General features: G+C 44.3%; 1 pseudogene across 1 annotated transcript in view; it reads right to left on the bottom strand.

Annotated features, from left to right (window-relative positions):
- LOC144698401 (uncharacterized) overlaps positions 1-21,375 on the bottom strand; it is a 62,731-nt pseudogene extending 41,356 nt beyond the window's left edge. Inside the window, exons 1-3 of the transcript XR_013580512.1 lie at positions 21,246-21,375; positions 19,378-19,972; positions 4,768-5,147 (exon numbers count right to left, since the gene is read on the bottom strand). The product of XR_013580512.1 is annotated as an uncharacterized LOC144698401 (transcript). The remainder of the gene's footprint in view (positions 1-4,767; positions 5,148-19,377; positions 19,973-21,245) is intronic.
- Positions 21,376-27,101: the final 5,726 nt, after the last annotated feature.

The raw sequence follows: 27,101 nt of genomic DNA on the forward strand, positions 1-27,101 counted from the left end.
GTGCAATGAAGATAAATGTAGTGGCAAGAGAGACATTCAAGCTCTGATTAGCCTCAAAATCTAAAACTGTATGAATAAGGGATTGTATAGAATCAGATGAAGGGATAGCATGAAATAGTTCTATTGTATTCCTGTCTGAGATGAGAGAAGATGATGTAAGTAATTGGGGATCCAATTAAATTAATCAAGTAACTAAATTGACCAATTGTCATGTTACAACAGACCCAACTCTGACATGAGGTAATGGTCACTTTGGGGATGAAAGTAAAGGTTCCAAAGGTCTTCCTTGCTAGCCAAGTATGGAAGATTTCCGAGGCCAAGTTCCAAGGAAATTACTGTCAAAGGTGGAGCCAGACTCCCAAGGCCAAATTCCACAAGAATTACTGCCAAAGAAGGAGCCAGAGAGGGTTACATTTCTACGGACTGATCACCCATATGACGGTGTAAAAGTCAATGTCTTAAAGTTGTTAAGTAAACCTTCATTTTTTAATAAACTTCTTTTAAAATTTGCTCTCCAGAGAATTCTGCCTTTGCTTTAATTGGTTAAAACCTTGTCCAAACTAAAGTTAATTTATTAAATGGCAAATTGGGGGGTAGATAAAATCAATTAAGTTACAGATAAAGATCAGGTAACGTGAATTTAAAACCTTGCATTTCTATAGCGTCTTTCACGACCACAGGATATCCCAAAGTGCTTTACAGCCAATGGATTACTTTTGAAGTATAGTCACTTTGTAAAGTAGGAAACACGACAGCAAATTTACACACAGCAAGATCCCACAGATAGCTATGTGAGCAGATGATCTGTTTTTAGTGATGTTGATTGATAAATATTGACCAGGACACCATGGATAACTCCCCTGCTCTTCTTTGTAAGAGTGGCCATGTGAACTTCTAAATCCTCCCGAAGTAGCAGACATGGCCCTCAGGTCAACGTCTCATCCAAAAGACAACAGCTCCAACAGTGCAGGTGGCATTTGGAATGTTAGATGTGATTTTTGTCCTCAGATCCCTGGACTGGGACTTGAATCAAGAACTTTCTGACTCAGAGGGAAGATTATGATCCACTGAGCCCCGGCTGACACTATAGAGAATGCAAAGTTAGAAAGGGAAAATTACCCTTTGCCTCTGGTGCCTAAATCGAAAAATAAAAACCTTGTATAAAATACAAGTATTTGAAGGACAAATGTTGAAGCGTTGGTTTAGAGCCACAAGTTTCGAGCACCTTTCTGTCTCCCTGTTGCTCGTGTCAATGACAGCAGGTGACAGAGCTGAGGGCTGAATTTAGCTGAGAATAATGGAGCCTGCGCCCAAGTTGGGAAACTGCCATGGGTGTTGCACCAGGAGAGAGACAGGAAGGTGTTGGAAGACTGACTGGGAAATGGGCCTCCAACCAATCAGGGAGGGCAGGGCAACTGGGACTGATGGTGACACGATCCCTGGGGTTCAGTGCCTCTGTGTCCAAAGCAGGGAGTCACGGGAACAGGGTACAGTGTTGCTGGAGAGAAAGCATTTGGATCCAGAACATTGTTCACATCCTTTTACTCTGGTTGTCTTTGATCCTCAAATAATTTTGTTTTATTTTTAAACATGTTCTGTTCCATTAATAAACTTTTATTAGTAATAATATTTGATTTTGCTGGATTTTCGTGATTATATTTATGCACTTTAGGGAGAGGGGTTGACAGGCTCTGTAACAGAAAGTGAGTCCCTCTCAGGTAATTGGCAAAGGAGCCAGAGGGGGAGATGAGATTTTATGTTTCATCCAGTGAGTTGTTCTGATCTGCCTGAAAGCAGAGTCAATAGTATCTTTCCAAAGGGTAAATACTTGGAAAGGAAGAATTTGCAGGGCTGTGGAGAAAGAGCAGAGCAGTTGGATGAATCAGGGAATCCTTTCAAAGAGATGGCATCACTGTACATATTGCAGACACACATTTATTTATTTAGCTGTAACCACAGAATCCCACAGTACAAAAGTGGCCAAACAACCCATCAGGCCTGTGCTGGCCCTTTGAAAGAGCTCATCAATTATTCCCACTATCCTGTCCTTTATCCCCATGAGCCCAGCAAACTAGTCCCCTTCTAGTACTTATTCAATTCCCTTTGTTGGATCCGCTTCCACCAACCTTTCAGGTGGTGCATTCAGGGTCACAACACCTCACTGTGTAAAGATTTAGCTTCCTCATTTCCCCTTTGGCTTTTATGTCAATCACCTTCAATCTGTGTCCTCTGGTTAACAACCCTTTTGTCTGTGGAAACAGTTTCTCTTTATTTACTCAATGTAAACTGTTCATGATCTTCAACACCTCTATCAAACCTCCTCTTAGACTTCACTGCACTAAGGAGAACAATCCAGGCCTCTCCAGTGTGCTCTCATAACTGAAGTTCCTCATTCCTGTCACCGTACTAAATCCCGGCACACTTTCCAAGACCTTGACATCCTTCCTGAAATGCAGGGCCCATATCTGGGGTTCACTTAGAGAGAAATAGCATCGAAAAGCAGGGAAGTCATGTTAACCTTGTATCGAGCTTTGGTTAGACCACACTTAGAATACTGTGAACAGTTCTGTGTCTCTATAATTATAAAGATGATAGAAAGGAACTGGAGGAAGATTCAGAGGGAACCAGAACTGAGAGTGTTTAAGTTGCACGATAGATTGAATAGGCTGGGGATTCTTTCTCTGGGAAAGAGTAGGCTGAGGTATAACCTGATAGATGACTTTAAGATTATGAAGGCATGTGAGAGGGTTGATGTAGAGAAGATGTGTCCACATGTGGGAGAGACCAGGAACTGGGGACCATCAATATAACAACATAGTCACTAATAAATTCGATGGAGAATTCAGGAGGAGACGTTCTTTGCTCAGGGAGAGGTGTGAATGTGGAATTCGCTACCACCGGGCGTGGTGGAGATAAATAACATACATTTAAGAGGGAACCAGATGAACACATGAGGGAGAAAGGAAGAGAAGGTTCTGCTGACGGGAAGTGACGAAATAGAATTGAAGGAAGCTCATATGGAGCATAAACACTGACATGGACCAACTGAGTTCCTGTCAGAACGAACATAGTTCAGTCCTGGCTGTAATCTGTGAGCGTACCTACACCACATGCACTGCAGCAGTTCAAGAAGGCAGCTCACCACCACCTTCTCAAGGGCAATTAGGGATGGGCAATAAATGCTGGCCCAGCCAGCGATGCCCACATCCCATAAATGAATTTTTAAAAAATAGCAGTAGCAATAACAGCAGGATCCAATCTCTGCAGTCACATGTGAACTCGTTGGTTTGTCAGCAGATTGGATGACTGAGGGAATCCCTTCCCACACTCAGAGCTGACAAACGGCCTCTCCCCAGTGTGAACTGGCTGGTGTAACAGCGGGTGAGCAGAAACTGTGAATTTCTTTGCAAACTTGGAGCAGGTGAACGGCCTCTCCCCAGTGCGAATGCATAACTGAGTTTCCAGCTCAGAGAGGGATCTGAATCCATTCCCACAGTCCCAATATTTCTACGGTTTCTCCATGGTGTGGGTGTCCTTGAGTGCCTTCAGTTTGGATTATCACTTCAAGCCCCATCCACACACAGAGCAGGTGTCGTTTCTCCTCACTATGAATGGTGTGATGATTTTTCAGACTGTGAAAGTGGTTAAAACTCTTTCCACAGTCAATGCACTGGAATTCTCACTTGGGTGTGTATCTCAGTGCTTTCCTAGTTACACTGATCTTCTAAAATCATTTAAAGCAGACAGAAGAAATTTAATTTTAATTTAAATTTCTTTAATTCATCTTTACCCTGCACCCTGGCCTCTTTGTGGAACACCTCAGCCCAGTCTGCAAACATGACCCTGACCTTTCTGTCACTTGCCATTTCAAATCAGCACCTTGCTCTCATGTTCATATTTCTGTTCTCAGTCTGTTACAATGTTCCAGTGAAGCCCACACAAGCTGGACGAACAGCACCTCATCTTCTGATTCGGCACTTTACAGCCTTCTGGACTCAACATTGAGTCCAGTTACTTCAGACTGAGAACTCTGTCCTCCAGATCGATTTTTTTTTTTTGCCAAGTGCCAGTCTGCATCTTGTTTTTTCAGACAGAGCTGTCCTTTATTCTGCTATTAACACTTATACTGGACCAATGCTTTGTTTCTTTACCACAACCATTACCACTCCAAACACCTTTTGTTCCTTGACATTCTTGACATTTAATCTCGCCGTCCCTCTAACCAATCCCCAGCTTTCCCTTTTGTTCTACCTGACCCACCCCACTTTCTCAACAGCATAAAACCCATCACGTTTCTCCCTCAAACTCATTCTGAAATATAGTCACATTGGACTTGAAATGTTAACTTTGTTTCTCTCTCTACAGATGCTGTAATTCCGACCTGTAATGCTAGGAAAAACACCATTCACTATCCAGAATAAAATAAATGTCCTTCAACAACTTTTGTGGATCATTTCGGTGGAAATGTGCACTCCCAGGATCAAAGTGCATCAGCCCACTGGAAGCAAAGTTGAGAGACCAGCCAGTCCAGCAGAAAGAAACCCTCCGACCCTCCCACTTCACCAACTGTCAGAATGAACATGAATCAGTCCTGGATGTGATTAACAGCAGCAATAACAGCAGAATCCAACCCCTGCAGTCACTTGTGAACTTGCTGGTGTCTCAGCAGGCTGGATGCATCAGTGACTCCCTTCCCACACTCAGAACTGGTGAATGACCTCTGCCCAGCATGAATATGTTGTTGCTTCCACAGGTTGAATGGTTGACTGAATCCCTTCTCACATTCAGAGCAGGTGAATGGCCTCTCCCCAGTGTGAACTTGCTGGTGTTTCAGCAGATTGGATGAACGAGTAAATCCCTTCCCACACTCAGAGCAGGTGAACGGCCTTTCTCCAGTATGAACTCGCTGGTGAAGTAGCAAAGTGGATGAATCAATGAATCCCTTCCCACACTCAGAGCAGGTGAATGGCTTCTCTCCAGTGTGAACTCGCTGGTGAAGTAGCGAGGTGGATGAATCAATGAATCCTTTCCCACACTCAGAGCATGTGAATGGCCTCTCCCCAGTGTGAACTCGTTGGTTCATCTGCAGGTTGGATAACTGATTGAATGCTTTCCCACACATGGAGCAGGTGAATGGCCTCTCCCCGCTGTGACCTCGCCGGTGTCGCAGCAGAACACTTAAATCACCGAATCCCTTTGCGCACTCAGAGCAGATAAATGGCCTCTCCCTGGTGTGAGTGCGTCGATGAGTTTCCAGCTTGGATGGGTAATTGAATCCCTTCCCACAGTCCCCACATTTCCATGGTTTCTCCATGGTGCTGGTGTCTCCCCAGGTTGGATGATCAGTTAAAGCCTCCCCACACACAGTATATGTGTATAGTCTCTCCCCGCTGTAAATGGTGTGATTATTTTACAGGCTCTTTCCACAATCAGTGCACTGGAACACTCTCACTCAGGTGTGTCTCAGTGCTTTTCCACTCACACCGATGTTCAAAACCTTTTCAAGCAGACAGAACAGACAAACATTTCTCCTTCTAGATTCAACAGCCGGTGACATTCAGATCCTGATGAATCGAGTACCTCTGACTGATCTTGACATGATGTTGTTTCAAGATTTCTTTCTGCAAATCCTCATGTTCAGATATCCTGTAAAAAGAGATTACAAAATTCATCACTGTCAGTCCAGGATAGACATTCAGAACAGACAATTCTGGTTTCTTTAAACATTCTTTCCTCTCTCATTTCCCAAAAGCTGTAAATGTCTGTCCCACACAAATCCCTCCATTCTCACTCTGCTGTACCTAATCTACACCCTCCCAATTCTCCTGAAGGTGATAATTCATGCTGATCGACAGATCCATTCTCACCCACTTCTATATATATATATATATTTTAGACAGATAGATAGATAGATAGACAGATAGACAGATAGATAGATAGATAGATAGATAGATGGAGAGATAGATAGAGTGGACTAAAATGTGTGTAATATACAGTACTGTATTAGTTGATTAGAGATACATGGGATTTGGAAGGAAGAATTTTATTTAGGCAGCGAGAGACACTGACCTAGAAATTGCTATCTATGAGAGTGGTGGATGCAGAGATTATCAATAATTTCAAAATGAAACCGGATGGGCACTTGAAGGAAATAAACTTGCAGAGTTATGGGGATATAAAGGGGGAATGGGACTGACTGGATTGCTCTACAGAGAATTAGCATGGACTCAGGTTGTCGAATGGACTCCTTCTGTGCTGTAATGACTCTACTACTGAAAATATATAATGTAACTATAGAACTATATAACCAGACCAGAAATAATAATAAATTAATCATAAATAATAGATATAATATCTACCATTTAACAACCATAGGCATTTCTCTGTCATGTATTCATTTATATAATTTAGGGAAAGTTAAAATCACCCACCACAACAACCCTATTGCTTTTACATCTTTCCAAAATCTGCCTACATAACTGTTCCTCAATCTCCCGCCGGCAATTGGGAGGCCTATAGTAAACCCCCAACATTGTGACTGCACCCTTCCTCTTCCGGAGCTCTACCCATATTGCCTCACTGCATGGGCCCTCCGAGGTGTCCTCCTGTCGTACAGCTGTGATATTCTCCTTCACCAGCAGTGCAACTCCCCCACCTCTTCTACATCCCTCTCTATCCTGCCTGAAACATCTAAATCCTGGAATGTTTATCTGCCAATCCTGTCCATCCTTCAACCAAGTCTCTGTAATAGCAATAACATCATAGTCCCAAGTACTAATCCAAGCTCTAAGCTCATCTGCCTTGCCTGTTATACTTCTCGCATTGAAAAAAACATATTTCAGACCCCCAGTCCCACTGTGTTCAGTAATTTCTCCCTGCCTGCTCCTCCTCTTAGTCCTATTGGCCATATTCACTCATTCCCAGTCATTTATTTCACCTGCTGACCTATTGCTCTGGTTCCCAGCCCCCTGCCATACTAGTTTAAACCCTCCCGAGTGACACTAGCAAACCTCGCAGCCAGGATATTGGTGCCCCTCCAGTTTAGATGCAACCCGTCCTTCTTGTACAGGTCCCACCTGCCCCAGAATAGATCCCAATGATCCAGATATCGGAAACCCTCCCTCCTACACCATCTGTTCAGCCATGTGTTTAGCTGCACTATCTTCTTATTTCTAGCTTTACTGGCATGTGGCACAGGGAGTAATCCTGAGATTACAACCCTCGAGGTCCTGTTTTTTAACTTTCTGCCTAACTCCCTGAACTCCCGCTGCAGGACCTCGTCAGTCTTCCTGCCTATGTCGTTAGTACCAATGTGTACCACGACCTCTGGCTGTTCTCCCTCCCCCTTCAGACTGTCCCGTACCCGATCAGAGACATCTTGGACCCGGGCACCAGGGAGGCAACATACCATCCTGGTGTCTCTTTCACGACCACAGAAGCGCCTATCTGAGCCTCTGACTATAGAGTCCCCTATGACAATTGCTCTTCTGTACTTTGATCCCCCCTGCTGAACAACAGAGCCAGATGTGGTGCCACTGCTCTGGCTACTGCTGTTGTTTTCCCCTGATAGGCCATGCCCCCCAACAGTATCCAAAACTGTATACCTGTTAGAGAGGGGGACAGCCACAGGGGATTTCTGCACTGACTGCCTGCCCCTTCTAGCAGTCACCCATCTATCTGTCTGTACCTTGGGTGTGACCACGTCTGCAAAATCACTTACTGCTAGGGGTTTGGATGGTGCAGTATTTGTAAGGTGCATCCAGGAGGGCTTCCTGAGACAATATGTAGAAAGTCCTACTAGGGAAGGGGCGATACTGGACCTGGTATTAGGGAATGAACCTGGCTAGGTGGTCGAAGTTTCAGTAGGAGAGCATTTCGGGAAAAGTGACCATAATTCAGTAAGTTTCAAGGTACTGGTGGATAAGGATAACAGGAGTCCTTGGGTTAAGGTGCTTAATTGGGGGAAGGCTAATTATAACAACATTAGGCAGGAACTGCGGAATCTAGACTGGAGGCGGATGATTGAGGGCAAATCAACAACTGACATGTGGGGGGGCTTTCAAACGTCAGTTGATAAGAATTCAGGACTGGCATGTTCCTGCTAGGATGAAGGATAAATATGGCAAGTTTCAGGAACCTTGGATAAAGAAGGATATTGAGAGATTAATCAAAAAGAAAAAGGAAGCATTCATAAGGTCTAGAAGGATGGAAACAGATGAAGCCCATGGAGAATATAAAGAAAGTAGGAAGAAACTTAAGCAAGGAGTCAGGAGGGCTAAAAGGGGTCATGAAAAATCATTGGCAATCAGGATTAAGGAAAATCCCAAGGCCTGTTATACATATGTAAAAAGCAAGAGGGTAGCCAGGGAAAGGGTAGGCCCACTCAGGGACAGAGGTGGGAATCTGTGTGTGGAGTCAGAAGAAATGGGAGAGATACTAAATGAGTACTTCTCATTAGTGGAGAAGAAATCAGTTAACGTTTCGAGTCTTCATGACCCTTCGGCAGAACTGAGTATAGTTAGGAGAAAGGTGAAATATAAGCTGGACCAGCTTATATTTCACCTTTCTCCTAACTATACTCAGTTCTGCCGAAGGGTCATGAAGACTCGAAACGTTAACTGATTTCTTCTCCACCGATGCTGCCAGACCTGCTGAGTTTTTCCAGGTAATTCTGTTTTTGTTTTGGATTTCCAGCATCCGCAGTAGCTTTTAGCTTTTTGTTTTTACTTCTCATTAGTATTCACCAAAGAGAAGGACTTAGCGGTCGATTTGTCTAGGGAAGAGTGTGTAGATAGCCTGGATCATGTTGAGATCAAAAAAGAGGTGTTAGGCGCCTTGAAGAATATTAAGGTCCCCAGGGCCAGATGGGATCTGCCCCAGAGTGCTGAGGGAGGCAAGGGAGGAGATTGCTGGGGCCTTGACAGTATTCTTTGTATCCTCACTGGCTACGGATGAGATGCCAGAGGACTGGAGAATGGCCAATGTTGTTGCATTGTTTAAGGGTAGCAGGGATAATCCAGGAAATTACAGGCCGGTGAGCCTTACATCATTTCCAGCATCCGCAGTTTTTTGTTTTTTACCCCTTAATGAAGGTCAGGGAGGAGGTTCTCCCGCACATACGCAGCTTCCGCTCTCTACCGCACATGCGCAGTTCCGGGCCGCCCGCCCGGCCGGCAGATGGAGCAGTTTCCCCACCGCGGAGGCTTGTGGGAGCTACGGCCGCCATTACTGATCAGGATCCCACTCTCCAAACTCTTGTAAATGGGATTAAAATGGGGGTGGGAGACGCAGTGACCCCACACTGACACGAACTGTCACTGGACTTGATTTATACGCCCCCTTAGCAAAACAATTTGTTAACTTCAGGCATAAATTGTCATAAAGGTTATGACAATTGCATGATTTTTTTTATTCAAGCCACCAAAAGGGGATTACTGAAGCAGAAGGGTTTTCACAACATGTAAAAATGTGGCCACCATTAGGCTAGCTTTTAATTCCAGATTTACTAATTGAATTTAAATTCCACCAGCTGCCATGGTGGGATTCAAACCTGTGTCCCCAGAGAACAGCCTCCCCCATATTTTGGGGAAAGCAACAGATGAGTGTGGAACTGAACCCGAGAGTCAGCACCTTCAGGGGAGCAGAATTCAGGAAAAATCAGGAGGTGGATGGTAGGATGAATTGGGTTCACAATCAATAGACAGGAGGGAGTGTGCAGGGGACAGACATTTATAGTTTGAGAGGGAGAGATGTTTTATGACTGTCAGTTCTGAAATTTTATTCTGTACTTCTGCTTCAGTTGTGTCAGAATCACAGATTAACATCCATATTCCGCCAACAAATTTTGGTGGTGTTTATTGAGGGGTGGATATTGGTCAGGACACCGGGGATAACTCCCCTGCTCTTTTTCAAAATAGTGTCATGTGATCTTTTACAACCACGTGAATAAGTTGACTAGAGTTTTAATGTCTCATCTGAAAGATGACGCCTCCGTCAGTGGAGTGATCCCTCAGTACTGCACTGGAGTGTCAGCCTTGGTTTGTGTGTGCTCAAGTCCTTGAGTGAAACTTGAACACAGGATCTGTGGTTCAAAGGCAAGAGTGGTATTAGCTGAGTTCAGCTGACAGTTTTTTAAACCTCTTTTACAGAGTATTAGAAGGGGAGGACTTGCAGACGGGAAATTCAATAAAATGTCACATCAGGATCTGACAGAGCCACTCGATTGATCAGGACCTGAATATCATCGGTCTTTGAATCTAGAAGGAGAAATGTTGGTCTGTTTCATCTGTGGGGAAAATTTCTAATGGGAGTGTGAATGGAAGGTAGTGAAATACACACAGCAGATTGAGTGCACCGAGAGTGGCAAGAGTTTTAAACATAGGAACATATAAACTAGGAGCAGGAGTAGGCCACTCGGCCCTTCAAGCCTGCTCTGCCATTCAATATGATCATGGCTGATCCTCCATTTCAACGCCATATTCCCACTTTCTCTCCATAACCCTTGGTGCCCCTAATATCCAAAAATTTATCAATTTCTTTCTTGAATATACTCAGTGACCCAGCCTCCACAACCTCCTGTGGTAGAGAATTCCACAAGTTGACCACAAGTTGAGTGAAGAAATTTCTCCTCATCTCGGCCCTAAATGGCCTGTCCCATATCCTGAGACTGTAGCCCCTGGTTCTAGACTCCCCAACCAGGGGAAGCATCCTCCCTGCATCTAGCCTGTCTAGCCCTGTTAGAATTTGATACGTTTCAATCAGATGCCCTCTCATTCTTCTAAACTCTAGTGAATACAGGCCCAGTCGAACCAATCTCTCCTCGTACGACAGTCCTACCATTCCCGGTATCAGCCTAGTGAACCTTCGCTGCATTCCCTCTATGGCAAGTATATCCTTTCTTAGGTAGGGAGATCAAAACTGCACGCAATACTCTGGTGTGGTCTCACCAAGGCCTTGTATAACTGCAGTAAGACATTCCTACTTCTGAACTCAAATCCTCTTACAATGAAGGCCAACATATAATTTGCCTTCCTAATTGGTTGCTGCACCTGCCTGTTTACGTTCATTGACTGGTGTCCAAGGACGCGTAGATCCCTTTGTGCATCCACATTTCCCATTATATCACCATTTAAACCAATTTAAACCATTTAACAAATTACATAACCTGAAAAAACATTGCACCAAACAGAGTGGGGAGAGACCATGCTCCCACGGAAATATAAGAACTGTGGGTATGGATCAGATCCCCATTTGTGCTGGAAACTCATCGACACAGTCACACTGATGAAAGGCCATTCAACTATTCCATGTGTGCAAAGGAATTTATCTTTTCCATTCATCTGCTATTACACCAGTGAGTTCACATTGGGGAGTCGCCTGCTCTGAATGTGGGAAGTTATTCGCTCAGTCACCCAGTCATTTTTTTTATTCGGTCATGGGATGCATGAGTTCCCCTGCAGGAGTTCCTCAGGTTAGTGTCGCAGGCATAACCATCTTCAGCTGCTTCATCAATGACCTTCCTTCCAATCTAATGTGGGAAAATGCAAACTTGTCCATTTTGGTAAGAAGAATAAAAGAGAAGCCTATTATCTAAATGGTGAGAGATTGCAGAGCTCTGAGGTGCAGAGGGATCTGGGTGTTATAGTGCATTAATCACAAAAGGCTAGTATAGAAGTACAGCAAGTAATTATGAAAAAATAGAATGTTATTGTTTATTGTGAGGGGAATTAAATACAAAAGTAGGGAGGTTATGTTTCAGTTGTACAGGGCACTAGTGAGACCACGTTTGGAGTACTGTGCACAGTGTTTGTCACCTTATTTAAGGAAGGGTGTAAATGGGCTGGAAGCAGTTCAGAGAAGGTTTACCAGACTGCCTGGAATGGGTGGGTTGTCTTATGAGGCAAGGTTGGACAGACTAGTCTTGTATCCACTGGAGTTTAGAAGAATAAGAGGTGACTTCATTGAAACATATAGGATCCTGAGGAGTCTTGACAGGGCGGATGTGGGAAGGATGTTTCTTCTCGTCAGGGAATCTAAAACTAGGGGTCACGGTTTAAAAGTAAGGAGTTGCCCATTTAAAGCAGAGATGAGGCGAAATTTTTTTCACTCAGAGGGTTGTGAGTCTTTGGAACTCTCTTCCTGAAAGGGTGCTAGAAGCAGATTCCTCAAGTATTTTAAAGGCATAGATGGATAGTTTCTTGGTAATCAAGGGGGTGATAAGTTATTGGCGGTAGGTGGGATGCAGAAGGTGGGATGCAGATTTCAGGTTCCTATCAGATCAGCCAAGATCTTATTAAATGGGAGAGCAGGTTCAATGGGCTGAATGGCCTACTCCTGCTCCTTGTTCGTATGTTTGTATGTTTGCATGTTCCATCATAAAGTCAGATGTGGGGATGTTCACTGATGATTGAACAAAATTCAGCACCATTCGTGACTCCTCACATACTGAAGTAGTCTGTGTCCAAATGCAGCAAGACCGGGACAATATCCAGGCTTGGGCTGACAAGTAGCAAGTAAAATTCGTGCCACACAAGTGCCAGACAATGACCATCTCAAACAAGAGAGAATCTAACCATTGCCCCATGACATTCAATGGCATTACCATTGCTGAATCCCCCACTATTAACATCTAGGGGTTACCATTGACCATAAACTGAATGGAACACCAAGGTTCCTTAGGAAGCATCTTCCAAACTCAAAACTGCAACCATCTAGAAGGACAAGGACAGCAGATACATGGGAACACCACCGCCTGGAAGTTCCCCTCCGAGCCACTCACTATCCTGACTTGGAAATATATCACCATTCCAACAGTGTCACTGGATCAAAATCCTCGAACTCCCTCCCTAACAGCACTGTGGGTGTATCTACACCACATGGGCAGCAACGGTTCAAGAAGGCAGCTCACCACCAACTTCTCAAGGGCAATTATGAATGGGCAATAAATGCTGGCCTAGCCAGTGATGCCCACATCTCGTAAATGAATTTTTAAAATTTGGGGTGTTGCTGGCCAGGCCAGCATTTATTGCCCATCCCTAATTACCCCTTGAGAAGGTGATGGTGATCCACCTTCTTAAACTGCTGCAGTCCATGGGGTAGAGGTATACCCACAGTGCAGTTTGGCAGAGAGTTCCAGAATTTTGAACCAGCAACACTCAAGGAACAGCAACTTATTTTTAAGTCAGAATTCCATCTCCACCATCTGCTGTGGTGGGATTCGAATGCAGGTCTCCAGAGCATAGCACAGAGTTTCTGGATTATTAGTCCATGACAATATCAATATACCACCACCTTATCATTGCAGCAGTAATCCTGCTCAATATGAGAGGAACCGTAGATTCAGACATTTGGTGCATGTACTTGGCTGAGGAGGCAATGATGCGTAGTTATCACCTGTCCAATTATGACTGAATGTCTCTGAGTCAGAATCCGCCCGCTCCCTGATAAAAGTTGTGTTGCTGCAGAAGTTTGCTGAACGACCAGTGAGGTCCCACTGGTGACGAGCAGTTCAACTGCTCCATGTTTGGGAAGTGTTTTACAGGTTCCACTAGCCTATTGAAGCACCAGTGAATTCACACTGAGGAGATGCTGCCCGCCTGCTCCATGAGTAGGAAGAGATTTATTCAGTCATCCCAGCTGCTGACACAATGCAGTCACACAGGGGAGAGGCTGCTCCGAGTGTGGGAAGGGATTCCCTCAGTCATCCAATCTGCTGAGACACCAGCAAGTTCATGTGTTTCTGCAAGGGTTGGTTTCTAATGTTATTGTTGCTGCTCATTACAGCCAGGACTGAACCATGTTTATTCTGAAAGTAGTTCAGTTGAGTTATGCCAGTGTTTATGATCCACATAAGCTTCCTCCAATTCTACTTCAAAACCTTCTATTCCTTCAGCAGAACCTTCTATTCCTTTCTCCCTCATGTTTATTTAGTTCCCCGCTGTGAGACCCACATGCTTACCAGATTCTGGGCTCCAGTCTTTGAGAATCTGGGGACTGCCTATAGTCCCAGCCGTCCCACCTTCAGCTCATTAACACTCCACTGAGGGTTAAATAGCTTCGGGGCAGCTGACATCAGCAGGGATGTATTTCCCATTGAATTTTCTGATGGGGTGGCGAGGGCGATCTGAAAAATCCTGCCCTAGAAATTTCCCCTGCGTTCCCAAATGACAAGCTGTAAGCAAGTGACTAGCTCATATTGATGGACCCCAGTTCCAGTCTCCTAAGTGTAAATCTCTCTACGTCAGCCATATACATAATCTTTAAGTCCTCTATCAGGTCAGCCCTCAGTCTTCAGTCTTGTAGAGCAAAAAATCCCCAGCCTGTTCAATTTAAAATACAATACTTTCAGTTCTGGTATCATCCTTGTGAATCTTTCTTGCACCTTCATCAGTTCCTCTCTATCCTTTCTATATTATGGACACCCAGAACTGTGTGTTCTAACCAAGGCTCGAGACAAGTTTAACATGACTTCTCTGCTTTTCAATGCTATTTCTCTAGAAATAAATCCCATAGATGGGCTCTACAATTCAGGAAGGATGCCAAGGCCTTGGAAAGGGTCTAGGGATTTAGTACAGAGCCAGGAATGAGGAACTTCGGTTATATGAGCATACTGGAGAGGCTGGGGTTGTTCTCCTTAGAGCAGTGAAGGCTAAGAGGAAATTTGATAGAGGTGTTCAAGATCATGAACAGTTTACATGGATTAAATAAAGAGAAAGTGTTTTCACTGAAAAAAGGGTTGTTAATCAGAGGACACAGATTGAAGGTGATTGACATAAAAGCCAAAGGGGAAATGAGGAAGTGAAATCTTTACACTGTGAGGTGTTGTCACCCTGAATGCACTGCCTGAAAGGCTGGTGGAAGCAGATCCAACAAAGGGAATTGGATAAATATTGGAAGGGGATGAGTTTGCAGGGCTCATGGGGAAAGGGCAGGATAGTGGGACTAATTGAGTAGCTCTTTCAAAGAATCAGCTCAGGCACGATGAGTCAAATGGCCTCTCTATGCTGTGAGATTCTGTGATCACAGATAAATAAATAAATGTGTGTCTGTAATATGTACAGTGATGTCAATAATGTCTGGAATTCCCATCATGCCCCTGCCATCTCTTTGAAAGGACTCCCTGATTCATTCAGCTGCTCTGCTCTTTCCCACAGCTCTATAAATTCTTCCCTTTCAATTCTTTCCCTTTGGGAAGATATTATTGAATCTGCTTTCAAGCTGATCAGAACAACTCATTGCATCAAAATGAAATCTCATCGCACCCCCTAGCAAATTTGCCAATTACCTTAAAGGGACTCATTTTCTGTTAAAGAGCCTGCCAACCCCTCTCACCTGCTTTCCCTAATGTGCATAAATCTAATCATGAAAAGTTCAGCAAAATCAAATATTTTAACCGATTTATTGATGAAACAGAAAATGGTTAAATAAAAATTAGTTGAAGATCAAAGGTAATCATAGCAAAAGGATGTGCACAATGTTCTGGACTCAAACGGTTTCTCTTTGGCTCCTCTTTACCCTGTTGCCTTGACTCCCCCACTTTGGACACAGGGACATTGAACCTCAGGGGTTGTGTCACCACCGGTCCCAGTTGCCCCCTCCCATGCCCCAATTGATTGGAGGTCCATTTCCCAATCAGTCCTCCAGCACCTCCCTGTCTCTCAATTAGCGCAATGCCCCTGGCAGTTTCCCAATTGGGCTGCAGGCCCCTTTATTTTCAGCCACATTCAGCCCTAAGCTCTGTCATCTGTCTGTCATTGAAATGAGCATTAGAGAGACAGAAATGTGGCAGAATCTCAAATGCGAAGCCAAAATTTGTGGCTCTGAACCAACACTTCAACATTTGTCCATCAAATACTTGCTGTTTATATGGGGTTTTTATTTTTAGATTTAGCCACGAGAGGCAAAGGTCAGCTTTCCCTTTCTAATGTTATCTGGTCTATAGTGTGAGCTGTGACCAAATGGATCGCAGTCCCATGTCTGAGTCAGAAGGTTGTTCGTTCAAGTCCTAGTTCAGGGACCTGAGAACAAAAATCACACCCGCCATTCCAAGTGGCAGCACTGAGGGAGTGCTGCACTGTTGGAACCGCTGTCTTATGGATGAGACGTTGCCCCAAGGTCCTCGTTTGCAGCCTTGAGCAGAATTTGAAGTTTCCACAGCCACTATTTTGAAGAAGAGCAGGGGGGGTTATCCCCAGTGTCCTGGCCAATATTTATCAATCAACATCACTAAAAACAGATCATCAGCTCATTATCACATTGCTGTTTGTGGGATCTTGCTGTGTAAATTGACTACCTTTCCTACATTACAACAGTGACTACACTTCAAAACTACTTCATTGGCTGTAAAGTGCTTTGGGATGTGGTCATGAAAGACGCTATATAAATATAAGTTTTTAAATTTAAGATTTATATTACCTGATCTTGATACCCTGTAACTTAAATGATTTCACCCACCTGCAACTTGCCCTTTAATGGATTCACTTTGGTTCAGGCAAGACTTTAACCAATTAAGGCAAAGGCAGAATTCTACACATTCTCAAACTACACTTCAAAAGTAATTCATTAGCTGTAAAGTCCTTTGGGATATCCTGTGGTCGTGAAAGATGCTATAGAAATGCAAGGTTTTAAATTTATGTTACCTGATCTTGATACCCTGTAACTTAATTGATTTTATCCACCCCCAGCTTGCCCTTTAATAAATTCACTTTGGTTCAGACAAGACTTTAACCAATTGAGGCAAAGGCAGGATTCTCTGGATAGGAAATTTAAAATGAAGTTTATTAAAAGAAAAAGGTTTACTTAACAACTTTAAGATATTGACTTTTACAACATCATGTGGGTGATCAGTCCATAGAAGCGTAACCCTCTCTGGCTCCTTCTTTGACAGTAATTCTTGTGCAATTCAGCTTCTGGAGTCTGGCTCCTTGTTTGACAGTAATTTGCTTGGAACTTGGTCTCGGGAATCTTCAGTACTTGGCTAGCAAGGAAGACCTTGGAACATTTACTTTTATCCTCTGGTCTTTTACTATAATAATTGATTCATTATTGATTCATTAATTGTAACTCAATTAAGGCTCATGACTTATTTAATCATCTGTTGCTGACTGCTAGCAAATGAATACAGTAATATTTAATTAATAGATATTGTGAATACAAGATAGAATAGCATTCTTATTTACTAATCATGACCGGATTGAACAATGAGCCTTATTCTTGAGATGGACTTTGGCAGAATATGATGTCATGTAGCTTATCAAAATTGGAAAAGAATTTCTTTGTATAAAGAATTTCTATTGGGTCTGCAGCCTCAGGAAACATTTCAGTTTATACAGTGTTAATTTTAAAAATAAAGATCCAGCCTATACAATGTAGTTATCTATTACAAGAATTCATTAACGATAACTTAATCAAGGTTCATTACTGAAATCCATTAAGTATAGATTGATTTTGTAATTAAGAAGTTACAGAATGTGAGAAGACTGCAAGAAACCCATGTTCCAGTTTAAAATGGCTTCTTTGGCCTTGTTACTTCTAACAGTGAATATATTATGAAAGTGATTGATTTTTGAAACAAAATTGGACTACCCCGGCCTACATATAGTTTCCTACATTACAACATCAACTGCACTTAAAAAGTCCTTTGTTGGCTGTAAAAGGCTTCAGGATGAAGGCAGAGCTAGATAGGTTCTTGATAAGCTAGGGGGTGAAAGGTTATCGGGGGTAGGCAGGAATGTGGAGTTGAGGTTACAGTGAGATCAGCCATGATTTTATTGAATGGCAGAGCAGGCTCGAGGGGCCGAGTGGCCAAGCTGCTGCCAATTCATATGTTCGTATGATCTTCTGTGGTTGTGAGTGGTGCTAAAGAAGTGCAATTTTTTTTTCAAATCTCCACAAATTTGGATATATTACACTCAGTCCCCACATCAAAATAATTGATAAAGTTTAAGCCTTAATTTTGTGTAATAACTGCTTTTTTGACACCATTTCGAATGCTCTGTGAAAATCCAAACACACAATATCGTGGTTATTTGGTTTAAAACACAGCGACTGGTTGTGATTTGCAATCCGATGCCTGCAAATGGTGCAGGAAGCAGATTCAACTCTGTCTTTCAAAAGGGAACTGGATAGAGTCTTGAAAGGAAAAGAAAATTACAGGATGATGGGGTTAATGGGGTAGTTCTTTCAAAGGGCTGCATAGGCATGATGGGCTGAATGGCCTCCTTCTGTGAGCCTCATGTGCATTGAAAGCGAGTGGTAATGATGTAGATCCCACTTTCTGTGAGGGTGGCAGAATCAGGGATGATTTCAAAAGGAAATTTGGGGATAGGACGGGGCAATGGGACTGACTGATTTGCTCTAAGGAGAGCCGGAAAGGACTCAATGGGCCTAATGGCCTCCTTTTCTCTGCCCTAATGACTGATCTAAAGAGAGAAATTTCAGTTACTCCAGTCTCTCCAAGAAAGTGAACTCCCTCATCTCTGGTGCCATTCTTGTAAATCTCCGCTGCACCCTCTCTAAGAACTACACATCTTTCCTTACATTTTGAGCCCATATTTAGTGTTCTTTATCAGGGACAGAAATGAAAAGCAGGGAGATTATGTTCAACTTGTTTAGAACCATGGTCAGACTACACTGGGAGGACTGTCAACGTTTGTGATCTCCATTTAGAAAAAGGAAATAGAGGCACTGGAGAAGGGGCAACAAAGATTCACAAGAAGAATCCCAGAACTGAGAGCATTTAACCCTCAGGAAAGGCTGGGGCTGCTTTTCTCTAGAAAAGAGAAGACTGAAGGGTGACCTGATGGAAGATTATTAAGGGATTCAATAATCCAATAGTGATTTCATGAGAAACCTCTTTACACAGTGAGTGGTGAGAATGTGGAACTCAATTCCACAGTGAGTGGTTGAGGTGAACAGCATGAATACGTTTAAGGGGAAGCGAGATACATACATGAGGGAGAATGGAATAGAAGGATTTGCTGATGGGGGAAATGAAGAGGGGTGGGAGGAGGCTTATGTGGAGCATAAATACTGACATATACCAATTAAGCTGACTGGCCTGGCCCTGTGCTGTAGACCAAATGGAACAAAAACAAATGCATTTATTTCAGATCTGCCTGTAGTGGTAGGAAAAACACAATTTACTACCCAGGATAAAATAAGTGTCTTTCATCAGCTTTTGTGGATAATTTCAGTGGGAATGTGGACTCCCAGGCTCAAAGAGCATCAGCCCATTGGAAGCAAAGTTGAGAGACCGGCCAGTCCAGCAGAAAGAAACCCTCCGACTCTCCCACTTCACCAACTGTCAGAATGAACATGGTTCAGTTCTGGATGTGAATAACAGCAGCAATAAGAGCAGAATCCAACTCCTGTAATCACTTGTGAACTCGTCGGTGTCGCATCAACTGTGATGACCGAGTGAATGCCTTTCCACACTTAGAGCAGGCGAATGGCCTCTCCCCGGTGTGAACTCGCTGGTGTTTCTGCAGATTGGATGAATCAGGGAATCTCTTCCCGCACTCCAAGCAGGTGAACGGTCTCTCCCCAGTGTGAATTCGTTGGTGCATCAGCAGGTTGGAAGAATCACTGAATCCCTTCTCACGCTTGGAGCAGGTGAATGGTTTCTCCCCAGTGTGAACTCGCTGGTGCCTCAGCAGATTTGATGAATCACTGAATCCCTTCCCACACTTAGAGCAGGTAAATGGCCTCTCCCCAGTGTGAACTCACTGATGTGACTGCAGATGGGATAACTGAGTGAAACCCTTCCCACACTCAGAGCAGGTGAACCGCCTCTCCCCAGTGTGGACTCGCTGGTGCATTAGCAGGTTGGATGAATCACTGAATCCCTTCGCACACTCAGAGCAGGTGAACGGCCTCTCCCCAGTGTGAACTCGCTTGTGTGTCTGTAGGTGAGATGAACTAGTAAATCCCTTCCCACACACGGAGCAGGTGAATGGCATCTCCTCGGTGTGAACTCACTGGTGTGTCTGAAGGGAGGATGAATGAGTGAAACCCTTCCCACACTCGGAGCTGGTGAATGGCCTCTCCCCGGTGTGACTGCATCGGTGAGTTTCCAGTTGATATGGGAAGTTGAATCCTTTTCCACAGTCCCCACATTTCCATGGTTTCTCCATGGTGCTGGTGCCCTTGTTTCTCCCCCAGTTTGATGATCAGTTGAAGCCTCGTCCACACACAAAACACTTGGATGGTCTCATCCCGTTGCGACAAGCAGTGGTTTTTTCAGGCTGCGTAACTGGTTTAAATTCTTTCCACTGTTCTACACTGGAACACTCTCACTCGAGTGTGTGTGTCTCACTGCTTTGCCAGTCACACTGATGTTTAAATCTTTTAAATCGGACAGAACTGACAAATATTTCTCCTCCTGGATTCAAAGACCGGTGATATTCAGGTCCTGATGAAATGAGTGACTCTGTCAGATCTCGAAGTGAGACTCGATTTGAGATTTCTGTCTGCAAATCCTCCCCTTCTAATATCCTGTAAAGGGAGTAGACAAAAGTCATCACTGTCAGCGCAGGATAGACATTCAGAACAGACAATTCTAGTTCCTAAGGAAAGTTCTATCCCCTGTCTATCCCCAAAAGCTATCAATCTCCACCGTACACACTCTCCCTCCACTCTCATTCTGCAGTACCTATTACACACTCTCCCAATTCTGATGTAAGATGTGTACATATAGTTATTATTGTATATTACACACATTTTAGTCCATTTTATATGACTAGAAACACATTACGAGAATAAAAATAATAATAAATGTACATTATTAGGGAATCAGAATTAATATGTCTAATATGTACCATATAACAACACTAAACATATCTTTGTCCTACATCAATTTACTGTCAGCCATCCCATGGGGAAACCACCCCTTTAATTGTGAACATTAGGAAAGAGACCATCCTTTTAGCCAGATAAATAAATGTGTCGAGCTGAGGGAGCAAAGGATGTCAATGTCTTTTAGAGAGAGACCTGGGGCAACCTTTCCAGAATCTGCACCCTCACCTTCCTTTCCCTTCAGTTCCTGCAAATCAACAATTTAAACCCAGAATTAGAAAAGAAATGGAACGAGGAAGGAAAGAAAGTGTTTTACTCACAGATGTTGGACACAGGGGGAACTTTCAGGCTGTGTGAAGCTCAATCTTCATTCACACAAAGCAGGCGCTCTGATTGGCTGGAGGACAATAGTCCTTCCGGTCTTCCGGCGCTTTCTGCCGTCAGCCGGTTACCTGGAAACCTCAGCTCGAGGAGGGGGAGGGGGAACAATGGGTCGTGTCCGCGCGCCTGGCCGACTTGCTGGTTTCGCCAGGATTGCGTCACAATGACCCAGTGGTTCGTCCCCAGCACGCGGTGTCCCATTGGGAGCAATACGACAGGTAACAGAAGCAAAATATTGCGAAAGGACAACAGCTCAGCGCGTCTGAAGGTCAAAGTCTCTCCCGCCCCCACGTGGGTTCCGCTTCCATATTGTCTCCAGGCGGGGCGGAGGCGGTGTAATTCGCAATGGTGAACCGGAAGGATTCTGATCATCCAACCAATCAGGGCGCGAGCTTTGTGCCAATGGTTCCACGGAGCTTCCTCTACTGTCTGAATGCTGAGGTTGGACAATGAGTTTGTAAACCCAAGATAAAAGCAAAATACTGCGGATGCTGGAAATCTGAAACATCAGAAGAGTCATACGGACTCGAAACGTTAACTGTGTTCCTCTCCGCAGATGCTGTCAGACCTGCTGAGTTTTTCCAGCTATTTTTGTTTTTGAGTTTATAAACATGTTCATTGCTGCCCAGCAAAGCTGCTGGTGCTCTGGTGCTGCTCCTCTCTCCCTGGATGCACCCAGTTAATTTTGAAATTATTTGTCTTTGCTTCCACCATTCTCATAGGGAGAGTCCCAGATTATGACTGTTTGCTGTCACAGTATCACAGTATTTTTACAGTGCAGAAAGAGGCCATTCAGCACATCAATTCAGCACTGGCTCTCTGAAAGAGCATTCTATGTAGCCCCATTCCCCTGCCTTATCCCTGTAACCTCGCACATTCTCAGCCTTGAATATACTTAACAACCCAGCCTCTACAGCCCTCTGCGGTAAAGAATTCCACAGATTGACTACCCTCTGAGAGAAGAAATTCCTCCTCATCTCTGTCCTAAATTGGCAACCCCTTATTTTGAGGTTATGCCCTCTGATCCTAGATTCTCCCACAAGGGAAAACAGCCTCTCAGCATCTACCCTGTCAAGCCCCTTAAGAATCTTATATGCTTTCATAAGTTCGCCTCTCATTTCCAAACTCCAATGAGTACAGGTCCAACCTACTCAACGTCCCCTCATAAGAAAATCCATCCATATTTGAGATTAACCTGCTGCTGCTTCAGGAGAATTGGGAGAGTAAATATTCAGTACAGCAAAGTGAGAATGGAGAGTGTGTGTCTGGGATGACTTTTGGGGAATGAGAGAGGAAAGAATTTTCCTTAGAAACTAGAATTGGCTGTTCTGAATTTCTGTCCGGTACTGACAATGCTGACTTTTGTAAACTCCTTTAGAAGGGGAGGATTTGCAGATAGAAATCTCAATCCAAATGACGTATGAAGATCTGACAGAGTCGCTTGATTGATTGGGACCTGAATATCATCAACGTTGAATCTAGAAGGAGAAATATTTGCCTGTTCTGTCTGCTTCAAAAGGTTTTAAATATTAGTGTGACTGGGAAAGCACTGAGACAAACACACTGGCATGTTCCAGTGCACTGATTTTGGAAAGAACTTTAACGAGTTATGCAGTTGAAAGAAAATCACACAATTCACAGCGTGGAGAGACTGCACCCGTGTTCTGTGTGGGGGCATGGCTTCAGCTGAGTGTGGAACCTGGAGAGACACAAGGACACCCTCACCATGGAGAAACTGTGGAAATGTGGGAAGGGATTCAGATCCCCTTTAGAGTTGGAAGCTCATTGACGCAGTCACACTGGGGAGAGACCGTTCACCTGCTCTGAGTGTGGCAGAGGATTCAGATCCTCATCTAAACTGGAGACTTATCTATGCAGTCACACTGGGGAGAGACCATTCACCTGCTCTGAGTGTGGGAGGGAATTTATTCATTCATCCCACTTACGGACACACCAGTGATTTCACACCAGGGAATGGCTATTCATATTCTCTGAGTGTGGGAAGGGGTTCAGTCATTCATCTGCCCTGCTTATGCACCAGCGAGTTCACACTGGGGAGAGACCGTTCACTTGCTCTGACTGTGGGAAGGGATTCAGTGATTCATCGAGCCTGTGACTGCACCAGTGAGTTCACAGTGGGGAGAGGCCGTTTCAGCTGCTCTGATTGTGGGAAGGGATTCATGATTCATCTCACCTGCAAACACACCAGCAAGTTCACATTGGGGAGAGGCCACTCACTTGCACCAAGTGGGGCAAACGATTCACTCAGACATCTAGCCTGCTTACACACCATGTCACTCACACCAATGACAGACCCTTTAAATATTTTGACTGTGGGAGTGGGTTCAAAAGTGCTGCAAGTCTGACGGTCCACCAGCGCATTCACACTGGAGAGAGGCCATTCACTTGCTCTGTGTGTGGGAAGAGATTCACTCAGTTATCGTGACTGCAGAGGCACCAGTGAGTTCACAAGTGAATATAGGGGTTGGATTCTGCTGTTATTGCTGCTGTTAATCACATCCAGGACTGAACCATGTTCATTCTGACAGTTGGTGGAACGGTCAGAGGGTTTCTTTCTGCTGGACTGGCCAGTCTCACAACTTTGCTTCCAGTGGGCTGATGCTCTTTGAGCCTGGGAGTGCACATTTCCACTGAAATGATCCACAAAAGCTGATGAAGTACATTTATTTTATCCTGGGTAGTAATTAGTGTTTTTCCTACCATTATAGGCCGATCTAAAATAAATACATTTGTCTCTGTTCCATTGAGTCTACAGCACAGGGTCAGGCCAGTTGGCTCAATTGGTCCAGTATTTATGTTCCACATGCGCCTACACCCACCCCTCTTCTTCTCCCCCATCAGCATATCCTTCTATTCCTTTCTCCCTCATATATGTATCTAGCTTCCCCTTAAATGTATTCATGCTGTTCACCTCAACCACTCACTGTGGTAAGGATTTCCACATTCTCGCCTCTCGCTGGGTAAAGAGGTTTCTCATGAAATCTTTATTGGATTATTGAACCCCTTCATAATCTTAAAGACTTCCATCAGGTCACCCATGGCCTGAGTTTGATTCCCGGCCAGGGAAACACTCTTTCTTGGCGCTGTGAAGACTGTCACCATTAACAGGAATTCCTTATGAAATGAAACCACTTCTGGCTGTCCCTGTGGGGTGAGAAACAGAGTGAATCTTCCAGCTGGGTGATTCTTCATCAGAGCTGGAAAAGTCAGAGATGCAACAGGTGGAAAACAAGTGTGGAGGTGGAGGGAGGGAGTGAGAGGACAAAAGAGAAGGGCTGTGATAAGTTCCAAGACATGAGAAATAAACTGACTGAAGAGATGATAGCGCAGTCTAACTGTGGGTGGAAATGGGGCAGATTTTAATTCACTTAAACTGTTTAAACAGGCACAAATATCACTCCTGGTCAACCAATCGCAACTGCTCTTTCAAAGCAGCACGCTGGGCCGAATGGCCTCTTTCTGTGCTTTAACTTTCTAGGCTATAGGCCAAGTGCTGGTAAGTGGGATTAGGTAGGTAGGTCAGGTGTTTCTCACGTGTTGGTGCAGACTCGATGGGCCAAAGGGTCTCTTCTGAACTGAGAGATTCTGTGAATTGTTTCATTTCCATCCCCACTTCTGCCACCTTCACAGTCACTTGATCTTCTTACAGCCCATCACAGAAAGATACACCTTCTTCAGCACCTGTGACATCACTGCACTGAGCAAATTCTTGTCATTTCACATGAGATTTGGAATCAGATCGGGAAGGTTCTTATTCCATTTAACTGATCAGTAATTCTACAGGCACTTGGGATAACAAGAAGCACAGTCAGTCGGATTCAAACCCGCCACATGGAATCATACCTTACAGATAATGACCCAGACACCACCATCACCATCGCTGGGTATGTTCTGCCCCACCAGCAGGACAAACCCAGTAGAGGTGGCGGCACCGTCATAAACAGTCGGGAGGAAGGAGCCTTGGGAGCCCAAAATCCATGGCATCAGGTCAAACATGGGCAAGGAAACCTCCTGCTGATTACCAGATATTGGCCCAACAACCCAATGGATTTCAAAACCATCATCTTAGCCACTCAGCCATGAGTACAGCACATGCTTGGCCCCTCATGCTGTTCATATAAAATCATAAAATGATTACAGAGAAACCGGGGAATTCAGCCCATCCCATTCCTGCCATTTCCATCATCTTTTCCCTGCCATCGGAAAATTTAAAAGTAGAACAATCTATCCATCTCCACTCTGAATACCCGACATGAGGTATGATGGCGTAGTGGCATTGTCACTGGACTAGTAATCCAGAGACCCAGGGAAATGCCCAGGACCCTGGTTTGAATTTGAATTCAATAAATATCTGAAATTAAAAGTCTAAGGATTATCATGAAACCATTGTCGATTATCGTAAAAACCCATCTGGTTCACAAATGTCCAGAAGGAAATCTGCTGTCCTTACTGGGTCTGGTCTATATGTGACTCCAGAATCAATGTGGTTGACTCTTAATTGCCCTCGGAAATGGCCACTCAGTTGCATCAAACCACAAAAACTCTAAAAGGAATGAAACCGGATGGAGTTCCTCAGGGTAATGTCATCAGCTGAAACATCTTCAGCTGCTTCATCAATGACCTTCCTTCCATCATAAGGTCAGAAGTGGGGATGTTCGCTGATGATTGCACAATGTCCAGCACCATTCACGACTCCTCAGATACTGAAGCAGTCCATGTCCAAATGCAGCAAGACCTTGACTATATCTATGCTTGGGCTGATAAGTGGTAAGTAACATTTGCGCCACACAAGTGCCAAGCAATGACCATCTGCAACAAGAGAGAATCCAACCTTCATCCCTTGACGTTCAGTGGAATTACCATCACTGAATCCCCCACTATCAATATCCTGGGGGTTACCATCGACCAGAAACTGAACTGGACTAGCCATATTAATACTATGGCTATAGGAGCAGGTCAGAGGCTAGGAGCCCTTCGACAGTAACTCACCTCCTGACTCCCCACAGTGTCACCATTCATTTGTAGCCAAAGCTTCTCCACCATCTACAAGGCACAAGTCAGGAGTGTGATGGAATACCCCCCACTTGCCTGGATGAGTGCAGCTCCCACAACACTCAAGAGCACCTTCCAAGAGCAAGCAGCTGCTCGATTGAAGCCCCATCCACAAACATTCACTCCCAACACTATCAAGGCACAATAGCAGCAGCGTGTGCTGTCTGTAAGATGCACTGCAGGAACTCACCAAGCCTCCTTCGACAGCACCTTCAAAACCCACGACTGCTAACATCTGGAAGGGCAAGGGCAGTAGATGGGAACACCACCACCTGGAACTTCCGCTCCAAGTCAGTCACCATCCTGACATGAAAATATATCACCGTTCCTTCCCTGTCACTGGGTCAAAATCCTGGAGCTCCCTTCCAAACAGCACTGTGGATGTAACTACACCTCAGGGACTGCAACGGTTCCAGAAGGCAGCTCACCACTACCTTCTCAAGATCAATTAGGGATGAGCAATAAAAGCTGGTCTATCCAGCGAAGTCCATATCCCACGGGCATCTGTGACAGAGAATTCCAAAGATTCACAACACTTTGAGTGAAGAAATGTCTCCTCACCTCCCTCCTAAATGGCTGACACATTATCTGGAGAATGTGAGCCCCGTTCTAGATGCTCCAACCAGGGAGAAAACAGCCTCTGAGCATGAACACTGTCAAACTGTGTCAGAATTTCAGTCTTTTCAATTAGATCACCTCTCATTATTCTAAACTCCAGAGAAAACAGACTCATTTCGCTTAATCTCTCCTCCAATGACAACCGCCTCATCTCAGAAATCAGTCCAGTGAAACATGGTTGTGCTCAGATAGCGAGTGAATAGAGGGGATAAAGAGCAAAAGAGGGAAAACAGAGA

The sequence above is a fragment of the Cetorhinus maximus genome, chromosome 23, assembly GCF_964194155.1.
Source record: "Cetorhinus maximus chromosome 23, sCetMax3.hap1.1, whole genome shotgun sequence".
Lineage (NCBI taxonomy): Eukaryota > Metazoa > Chordata > Chondrichthyes > Lamniformes > Cetorhinidae > Cetorhinus > Cetorhinus maximus.